Below are 10,830 nucleotides of genomic sequence, written 5' to 3'. Positions count from 1 at the left end.
GTTTAACTTAAGCATTAGTGAATTCAGGAGCATTTTCTGTGGAGATTGAAAGTGGAAGAAAACAGTGGGAGCTCAGTGACAAGAGTAGGGAGAGAATTTGAAGGGAGCTTTATAAAAGCCAATAAGAATTGCCAGCTGAGGTTCTCTTATTTGCTTTTAGATACTATATAACATCCATGGCTTGGGGTGGAGAGGTTGATTTTGAGGCTTCTGCATGGAATGCCCTAAGTTTGTATTCTCAGTACTGGTGTTTCTGGAGCCGGAGAAGTATTACTAGTGACATTATAAATTTAATATGCTTTATAATAAATTTTAGAATAAAGAAAATAAAGATTACATGGTAGGTGGAGTACCAAATTGCATCATTAGCTGTTCTATTGTGGCTTCTCTGACATGGTTGCAGCTCTAGCCTGGCCAGTGGGTGTCAGTGATAAGAAGGTAGAAATCTGAATGCATGTGTTGTAAGGTCTGAGGCTTTTTTCAGCAGGACAGGAGCAGCCATGAGCTAAGAAGCAGAGAGCCACATCCTCACATTCCATCTAAATTGCATCAAAACAATGTAATATCGGGCTATTAAGAAGGCGCTTCTGTCCTAATAGTAGCCAGCATCACCCGATAAAGATACAGATCTTAAGATGTTTAAAGAAAACTTTGTCTGATAGCATTCTGTCTGGCAAGGAATCACTTATCAGTTGTGATTGTGAAATCTATACTTCTCTATCGTTTTACCTTTATGGTCCCTACTTCTCTATTGTTTATCTGTATGGTCTCTGATTCTTCGTTTCTGTTTGTTGCATAACTAATTTTGCAAGATTTAAATCAACTAAGGTGGATATGATTGATTAAGGAATTGTTTTGTAATGGGCTAGTATTGGTGAAAAATACTGTTTTGTAGTACTTTGGTTTTACGATGGGTTAAGGTAGAGTGAAGAAGGATCCGAGTTTTAACTGTATAAACTGGAGTCCAAAAGGAAGTTCTTTGGAATCTAACTCTGGGATACAGCCCAAGATCAAAGCTGCCAGACCTCAACACTCTGCCAATCATACTGTGCAGAAGCTGGAGCCCCGGACGATCTAATCTTGACAGCCACCAAGAAAAGTTTATCTGACTTATTGGGAGTGGTGAGCATTGTATGCTTAGTATGTACATTCTATTTTGGTAACTGTTAATAAATAGAGGTTACGGATATTACTGTGTAACCCTCTTTCACTGGTAAAAGGCCCTGCAAACCTGCAGAAGATTATGCCCTGAGCTCTAGGAACTGGGTATGGGTAGGTGCCTTTCGCCTCAAGCCCTAGGAATTAGGTAAGGGTGGGGTGCCCTGGCATGTGCGGGTAACAGTTTCAACAGAGAACCTTAAAGGCAGGGAGCAGACCTAGCAATTTGGGACCATGTCCTAGATGACCCTCAGGATATCAGGGTCCCTCCACTGGAAAAAACTTTCACTATGTGAAAAGACAGATGTGTTTCATAAGATGCCATCAATTTCATTTTTTATATCTGTAAGAATTGTATATGGGCAGGTCCACTTTCACATCAGTTCTCACAAGTCCCTACTTTTCATATTATGTTGAAGGGATTCGGAGTGAGCTGAGCTCCTAAAGAGCTGTGGGAAATCAGTGGCCATGAAAGGCCCATGAAGGTGCAGCCAGTAGCCCCTTTGAGAAGTATAGGGGTGGGGATAGGAAGCCACGAACTACTGTATAAAGACAAAGGATTGTATCCTGTTTAATTCCTCCTGTATTACAGTCCAGTTCAGTTCTGCAAGGAACTGTTTTTGTGCCTACATGTTCCTTTCCCTCCCTCTGTTTAAGAATGCTACAAAGACACAGACTGACTGAATGTGAGAACTGTAAAAGGAATTCTGAAGAGAACTGGGAGCTGAGGAGACTGCTAAAAAGCTGGGAATTGGAACAAGAGGGACCTGTGTATGTCCTGATTTGGCTTCAGGGAATTAAGAGCTTATCCTTTCCTGAATCTCAGAGGCTGGAGCTGGAGCTGCATGTGTGTCAGGAGGAAGGTGAAGATATTTATTATCTATCGTCCCAGGAAAGCTGTTGTACCTGAAAAAAGACTTTGTGTGCCCTAAGGGAAAGGGACTGCAAATCATTCAGAGCCAAATCCCCTTCATCTAGAACAGTGCAAAGTTCTTCCTTTCAGCTGTTAAAAATTCAGTTTTAAAACAGTACCTTCCTTGTCCTATCCTTTGCTTTTAAATAACAATAAATAGACCTATGCTAGCAGAAGATACAGCAGAACCTGACAGAAATAGATAACAATATAAATAAGAATGAATTGTGTAGTACTGAACCCTGCTGGGTGACTCCACCCTGTTTTATTCTTCCTTCCATGTGTTTCTAGTATGCTGGATTCTAGTCACTGTTCCACTGTGACCTCCCCCATGCACAGACCTGCTGAAGTGGCATGAAGTGCTTTGTATCAGCCCTCCACACGACCATGAATTTCCTCCAGAAATATAGTAGAAATGTACACTGTTCTGGTGCCAGGAAATTTTAAACCTTGAGGCCAAATTTTTAAAACATAGGAGCCTAAAGTTAGGAAGCCTGGGCTCCATTCACCATTTGCCTGCACCTTGTAGAGTCATTCACCCCACAGCACAGTGGGTGTGAAAAGGCACGCTTCTGATTCAGTAGTGTGAGACGCCTTCTTTGCACTGGTGTAAATGACTACCTGAAGTGCAGGGCCATGGTGACTTTGGCCCCCCTAAGACCTTATGTAGGTAAAGGCTGCAACTACTTATTTAAAGTGTAGAAACAACAACAAATTGAAATGAGCTGTTAAGTTATCCCACTCTCTCTGGGCTCCATGAAGTAACAACATTGTCATCAATAAGACTGTATAGCTTTACTGTGAGGGCTCTGGAAGCTGTCTGCTAAACAAGCAACTCTTGGTATCACAAAGTGTCTTGCACAGCAGGGCAGTTGTGCTTTGGTTTAGAGAAGCTCTTATCTTTGGTAACAGTTTAAGGTAATTCTGTGTGTTAATAGAAGTCCTTCTTGGACTAGTTGCAGACATGTATTCCCCTCTGGCTTTGGTGCTCTGGGCACATTAGAGCCAGAGAAAATTGCTTAGCAGTTCTCGTCAAGGCAGTACTTGCACCCTCTGCCCTCATATTTAGGGGCAGCACTGCCTCATCCATCCTCATTTCCTTCTGTCATCACCCACAGCCTGAGTCAGACCTTCCTGTGTGGGTTTTACCGCACGGCTGAGCTTTTGTAAATAGTTCATTTAGTTAGCAGTACCCTTGTAATTATGTAGTTAGTTAATTTAGTAGTTAGTTACTAATTTTTAGTATTTACCTGGTGTTATGCCTGTACCATTTTAAACACTGTCCTTCATGTGGAGTAGCTATTCTGAATAACGACCCCCACACTTGGTGGGTAAAAGAGGGGCATATTAAAGATGTGCTCCATTTGCCACTCCTTTAAGAAGATGACACAGCTTCAGCCGGGGAAGTTTTTGCTTATTTATTATGCCCCATGGAGGTTCCAGGGCGGCTGTGGAGGCGGTATCTGCTACTCAGCTTCCTGGGTTCATCAGTAATCTCTGGAGTCCAGGGAGATTACTGATGAACCCAGGAAGCTGAGTAGCAGATACCACCTCCTCAGCCATCTGGGAACCTGCATGGTGCATATTAAAGCTCAGGGGCAGCGTTCTCCGTCCCGTCCACTGCTGCCTGGCAAACTGCAGGCTCGAATGGCAGGGCCTCCATAGATGCAGTCTTTCAAAGCCAGAGTGGCCCTAAGTCCATATCCAAATTTTTTGTCTAAAGTGGTTTCACAGTTTCATCTTAACCGAACAACGTACTTACCTATATTCTTCCCCTTCTCCCCCCCCCCACTCAAATGCAGATGAACAGTGCCTTCATACATTGCATGCGAGACAACGCTTGGTGTTGTGTCTGGAAAGGAATAAATCATTTTGTTCATCGCCTCAACTTTTTGTCTCCTACACAGATTGGATGAAGGGTCAGGGTTGTTTTCACACAGACAACTTCCAGATGGATCGCGTCCTGCATTATGGTGGTGTACCGGATAGCTCAGATTGCACCTCCACAGAGATGGGTAGCTCATTCAACAATGGCCCAGCAGTTTCTGTTGTGTTTCTCAGTGATGTTTCTACACTGGATATTTGCAGGGCCGTTACCTGGTCTACTGAGCATATGTTTACCAGACACGATGCTATTATGACTTCATCAAGGTCAGATGCAGACTTTGGAAAGGCAGTTCTGCAGCCCTGTTTAAATAGACTCTGAGCCCCACCTCGTACGAGTATTGCTTGCGAGTCACCTGAGTAGAATTCATGTCTGCCACCACTCGAAGAATTAAAACCAGTTACTTACCTGTACTAAAACTGTTGTGGTTCAAGATGTGGGTGCAGGTGTGTATTCCATGACCCGCTTTCTGTCCCCTCTGCTTTGGAGTCTCCAGTTTTGACTTCTGGTGTGAAGGAACTGAGCGTGGTTGGGGCAGCACGGCCCTTAAAACATCAGGGGAGGGGCTATGAGGACTGGAGGGTGTGAACCTCGCCCTGACAGATACTGCTAAGCAAAGTTCTGTGGCTATGGTGCGCTGTGCACACATGCACCTGAGTGGAATCCACATCTGCATCCACATCTCGAAGAACAACAGTTACAGTGCAGGTAAGTAACTGGTTTTTGTGTTCACCTACAGTGCTGTGGGTTTTAGTTCTTCATTCCCTGGTCTGTCTGAAAGTTTGTGTGACTGAAGTCTAAGGGAATTAGAGGCTTTCCAGTGCAATATGAAGGTGTAAGAAGGGCAGAAGTATCTTAGCAAGAGGACTGGTGAGAGAACTTGAAGGAACAGAACAGGCACCAGTCAGAATCAGCAGCTGAACATCCTTTTATGTTGTAAAGGTGCGGGACTCACTGCTGCAGTGCCTCCTGCTGGTCGTCTCGGGAATTAGCTCTCCAGCCGTTGGAACACCCTCTGCAGGCCAGTGTCCCACTCCCGCTTGGCCCCCGTGTCCCTCCCGGACCCGATGCCCTGTTGTCTGGGGTGCTGCCCCCTGGCAGTAACCCCTCACAGCCCTGGGTCTCCCCCTCCCAGGGGAACCCCCACCACCTATCCCCACTTCGCTTCAGTCTTGGCTACTGCCAGTCCTCATCTAGCCCCCATTCACTGGGGCAGACTGCAGTGTATAAGCCACTCATCACAGGCAAAGGGGTTTGGACCTGCTGCCTCTCTCTATAGCTGGGCTGCCCCTCTGCAGTCCTGGTACTGGTCTTAGGCCCTCAGCTAGGCCCACAGCCTGGGGGTTTTCCAGGCTGAAGCTCCCCAGCTCCTCTAGCCTTCCCCCCCAGCCCTGCTCCACTCCCAGTACCCTGCTCAGCTCCCTAGCAGCCAGGCCCTTCTCTCTTTACAAGCAGAGAGAGACTGACCATGCTTCTGGCCCCAGCCCTCTTATAAGGCCCATCTGGGCCCTGATTGCACTGGCTACAGCTGTGGCTGCTTTCCCCATCAGCCCAGCTTTTCTCTGCCATAGCCCTCTCCCGGGCTGCTTTAACCCCTTCTGGGCAGGAGCGGGTAGCCACCCTGCTACACACCCCCCACCTCAAGATCCCCTCCACCGGGGTGTGGGGGTGTCTATCCCTAACGCCCCAGCATTCCTCTCAGCTGGGCCCCCAGGGAGTCCCTCTCCTTGCGCATGCTCTCCAGTGCAAGGAGCAGTCGGCTCCCTTCCTCCATAGTTTGGGTTCCCATGGTAGCCCTTCCAGCTCCTTCATGGGATCCCCGGTTTGTCTGGGGCCTCCCTGCCCCTGACAATCCCCTCTTTTGGGTCTTGGTCATCACCACCCCCTCCTTCGGGGCAGTCTTGGACATGGCCTGGTCCTCCAGCCTCCCCCTCCTCATCTGGGGGCTAGGCCACTTTCCCTGGTGCCCCTTGTGGCAGAGGAGGCACAGCCAGTGCCCACCCCTGACCACCTCAGGGCTAGCCTGGGCCCTGCGAGTCCTCCAAGGGCACTCCCTTTTCCTGTGCCCCAGTTCCCCACAGGCCCAACACATTTGGAGCCCCCCTGTTGGGTTCACAGGGGGCACTCTAGTCTGTCCACAGTCTGTCTCTGGTGTAGCCCTTCCTTCAGGGCTCGCCTGGGCCCTGCGAGTCTTGTAGGGGCACTTCCTCTTCATGTGCCCTGGTTCCCCACAGGCCCAACAGTTCCTCTGCCTTGGCACCGGCCTCCTGCCCAAGGTGCCTGGCCCCCAATGAGACCTATGTGCCCTCCCCTGCAACAGCTGTAACAGCCTTGCTTGCTGCTCAGCGAGACGCACCACACAGTCTCTCCAATAATAGTCCCACATCTTCAGACTCTCAAGTCTCTGATCCGGGCAATAGTCCACAGTCCTTGCCCTTGCCCCTTGTATCGGGGCGGACCGCTTATGCCCGCATTCTCCACCACTTGTAAAGGTGTGGGACTCACCGTTGCAGCGCCTTCTGCTGGTCGTCTTGGGAATTAGCTCTCCAGCCATTGGAGCGCCCTCTGCAGGCCAGTGTCCCGCTACCGCTTGGCCCCCGTGTCCCTCCCGGACCCGATGCCCTGTTGTTTGGGGTGCTGCCCCCTGGCAGTAACCCCTCACAGCCCTGGGTCTCCTCCTCCCAGGGGAACCCCCACCCACTATCCCCACTTTGCCTCAGTCTTGGCTACTGCCAGTCCTCATCTAGCCCCCATTGACTGGGGTGGACTGCAGTGTATAAGCCACTCATCACAGGCAAAGGGGTTTGGACCTGCTGCCTCTCTCTATAGCTGGGCTGCCCCTCTGCAGCCCTGGTACTGGTCTTAGGCCCTCAGCTAGGCCCGCAGCTTGGGGGTTTTCCAGGCTGGAGCTCCCCAGCTCCTCTAGCCTTGCCCCCAGCCCTGCTCCACTCCCAGTACCCTGCTCAGCTCCCTAGCAGCCAGGCCCTTCTCTCTCTACAAGCAGAGAGAGACTGACCATGCTTCTGGCCCCAGCCCTCTTATAAGGCCCATCTGGGCCCTGATTGCACTGGCTACAGCTTTGGCTGCTTTCCCCATGAGCCCAGCTTTTCTCTGCCACAGCCCTCTCCCGTGCTGCTTTAACCTCTTCTGGGCAGGAGCGGGTGACCACCCCGCTACAATGTCCATGTTTCTAGAATTGCAGGAGTTGCACTAAAGTGAGACTGATGTAGTGAGAAATCTGAGGAAACAAAAGGAAACACTTAGGAAGCTAGGAAATGAAACTACAGGCATGGCATTGTGTACTGCTGTGGCTTTAGAGAATTAAGAGATGATCTCTTTCCTGACACTCAGAGACTGGAGTTTTTGGAACTGTACTGTACTTGAATTAACCAGGGGAATTTACACTCATTTGTACTGTGTGTGTGTTGGCCAGGGAATTTATTATACCTGAACAAAAATGGGTTTATTCCAAGATAAAAAGATTAAACACAATGTATTCTAGATCTCTGTAAGTGCCACTGATTAATGTTCACACTTCTTTTGCAGTCATTCAAGTTCATTTTCAGGTGGTTCATTCCTCGTCTGGACATTTGCATTTAATTAACAAAGCACAGATGGGTGCTACAAGCTGCTAAATTTCAAACAGAGCAGAAACTGGTTACAAATTGGTTCCAGCTAATACGATCTGTTGCAGGAGCCTTTAAAAAAAAAAAAAAAAAAAGCAAATGATGGCAAATAATAATAATACATCCTGTATGGAAGTAAGTTTTCGGTACCTGTTCCCAATATGATCACTCTGACCACAATTAGTTCTCTGAAATGTTTAAGTTCTGTGAACGGTTTTGAGGATTAGGGCAGATCTACACTACAAATTTACATCAGTGCAGCTGCAGCGCTTCTGCTGAAGACGCAATAAGCCCACAGGAGTAAGCCCACCTGTTGGCTTAATAACTCCACCTCCGCGAGAGGCAGTAGCTATGTCAAGGGGAGAAGCCCTCCCACCGACATAGTGCTGTCTACACGAGGGGTTAGGGTCGGTATAACGACGTCACTCGGGGTGTGGATTTTTCACACCCCTGAGCGACGTAGTTATTCTGCGGTAAATATGTCATGTAGACCTGGGCTCAGTGTCCTGAATTTTAGGATTCTGGATTTCTGAGAGTGCCAGTCCACAAACCCACTGGATATGTCTCACAATAACTATATAATAACTCACAAATGACCACTGTCCAACAGTGAGAAAGATCAGGCAGAAAAAATTCTTGTCCGATTATGTTTACTTCCTAATAAATATCACAATATAACAAATGCAACGACATCTTTCCTTGAGGCATAAATCTTTAGAGGAAATACTATGACCCTAAAATATTGAAAAACTTCATAGGAAAATCAAATTTTTAAATAGCAAGTATTTTAAATTATCATGCACTTGAAACAAGAGGCATCTATGTGTAGAGAAAAACAGATCGTATGTGTGTGTATGTGCATTGCTTTCCCAGATTAACTGGGCTGACACAACCTTATTACTGCACTGTACAGTGCCAGATTGTTTGTGCTTAATAAGAACCGGAACCAACTCTCATTATATTCAATAGAAATACTCTCACTGACTTCAGTAGTTCTTGGATCAAGTCCCTAAATAAACACTAATAATAAATTGACATCAAGTAGCTAGCTTTTGTGTCAAGAGGCCACCTCCCACCTCATCTCTCCATGGCTTTCCTCTGGCTGGTCTGGCATTCAGCTAGTGTAGAAGACTGCACATCCAATCTTTTGCTTTCCAGTCTGGATTTCATAATCCACTGTTCAATTTATGAACCCTGTGGCTCATATCCTGTTCCAGATCTGTTTCCAGCTCCAGCTGATTTTATTATGTTTCATGAACAGATGGATGATGTGGTGTTTATGAGAGTCATGGTCATATAGGGCCATGTCATGATCTTATTCTGCCCATACATCTTCCATTGAAATCAACAGCAGTTGCATGTGTGGCTCATGTGCATGATATGGGCCTATATTTTTTCAGTTTACCCAGGAACCTGGCCTGCACCACTTCATTCTGTTTGTGGTCATTGTGTTCACAAAAACCCTGAAAGGAATGAACATGCTGCCATAGATTTGTCTAACCAAGATTGCACCTGAAAGCTGGGTTGGCATCAAAGGCAGCGGTATTGGCAATCACCACTAGAATATTCTGCTGCACAGGTAAGGCCCTGTGTATTATGTGGCAGGCTGGACCTATATTCCACAGCACAGTCCCCTGGTTTCTATAGCACCTAGGTGCTGACTTCTGCAGAAAACCGGGAACTATTCTAAAGGAGCCAGATATTACAGTGATGGGGACCACATACACACCTAGCGAGATAAACAGAAATTCAGTGGTAGATTCATATAAAACCCAAATGGAGATTTTTATTGAGTGAAATGTTAAAAGGCATGACACAATAGTACAGTATTCCTTGTATGCCAATTTTGCTATTCACTATATTTAATGCAGCTCACAAATTTTCAGTGTGCCTATAGCTTTTTGTGATGACACTGTGTATCTGCATTGTGAAAGCTGTCACCAGGGGAGATGGAGGTTTTGGCGAAGGAGAGTTGGAACATTTGGCTTTAGGAAGATGTGCAAGGAGGTTTGGGGGTTTGGCATTCAGAAGTCAGTGTGCACTGTCACATAGCACACCTGGGCTTAGGCGAGGGACACCTGATTGCATTTAAAATTCTCTTTAAGACTTTCTTATGCTTAAAAACATATCCAAGATTTTGTACTGAATCAATTGTAAGGTGGGGCCAGGAGATCACAGACTATAAAGAAATCTAAAATGTGTTCCACCAGAAACTGTATGTTAGCTAGTTCCTAAATTGCTTTCCAAAGTATTGCACAACTATTTGCTAAAATTGGGTTTTATGAATCATTAAGATATTCCTATCAGACTACTGGGAAGTAGCAGTAATGATGCACTTTATGGAAGACCATTCTTTTAGCTATAAGAAAGATGTATGGATGGCACCTTTGGAGAATGACAAGATGTATCTTATAAGTGCCCTTAACATATTTTAAGATTATTATCAGGTTTACACTTCCAACTTTTCTCAAGACTAAACATGTCCAGTTTTTTTTAACCTTTCCTCATAACTCAGATTTTCAAAACCTTTTATCATTTTTGTTGTGCTCCCCTGGACTCTCTCCAATTTGTCCACATCTCTGCTCAAGTGTGGCACACAGAATTGGACCCCATACGTCAGCTGAGGCCTCACCAGTACTGAGTAGAACGGGACAGTCACCTACCATCTCTTACATACAAAACTCCTTTCAATGCACCCCAGAATGACATTAGCCTTTTTTTGCAACTGCATCACATTCATGACTCATATTTCAATTTGTGATCCATTATAACCCCCAGATTCTTTTCAGCAGTACTACTGCCTAGACCAGGGATTGGCAACCTTTGGCACATGGCCTGTCAGAGAAATCCGCTGGCGGGACGGGATGGTTTGTTTACCTGCAGCGTCCGCAGGTTCGGCTGATCGCAGCTCCCACTGGCCGTGGTTCGCTGTTCCAGGCCAATGGGCGCTGCGGGAAGCGGCGCGGGCTGAGGGATGTGCTGGCTGCCCCTTCCTGCAGCTCCCAAATATGCCCCTTAAGTTCTGTAAGCTAAATTCTGGAATGCCACATTAGCAGGGACACATACAAAAGCAATACTCTTTGTTTCCCTGTAATATATAACACTCATTTCTCTAACATTGTTTAGGATATATAATTTGACTAACACAATTGATTACACAGTTTTCCAGCAGAGGCACAGCATGCTGGCAGATCCAGTGAGAGAGGTAACGTTGCAATGGCTGCTACAGAGCTTATGCAAGTGCACAT

The sequence above is a fragment of the Emys orbicularis genome, chromosome 1 (genome assembly GCF_028017835.1).
Source record: "Emys orbicularis isolate rEmyOrb1 chromosome 1, rEmyOrb1.hap1, whole genome shotgun sequence".
Lineage (NCBI taxonomy): Eukaryota > Metazoa > Chordata > Testudines > Emydidae > Emys > Emys orbicularis.
The sequence above is the reverse complement of the archived record's forward strand: the minus strand, read 5'-3'. Positions refer to the sequence as shown.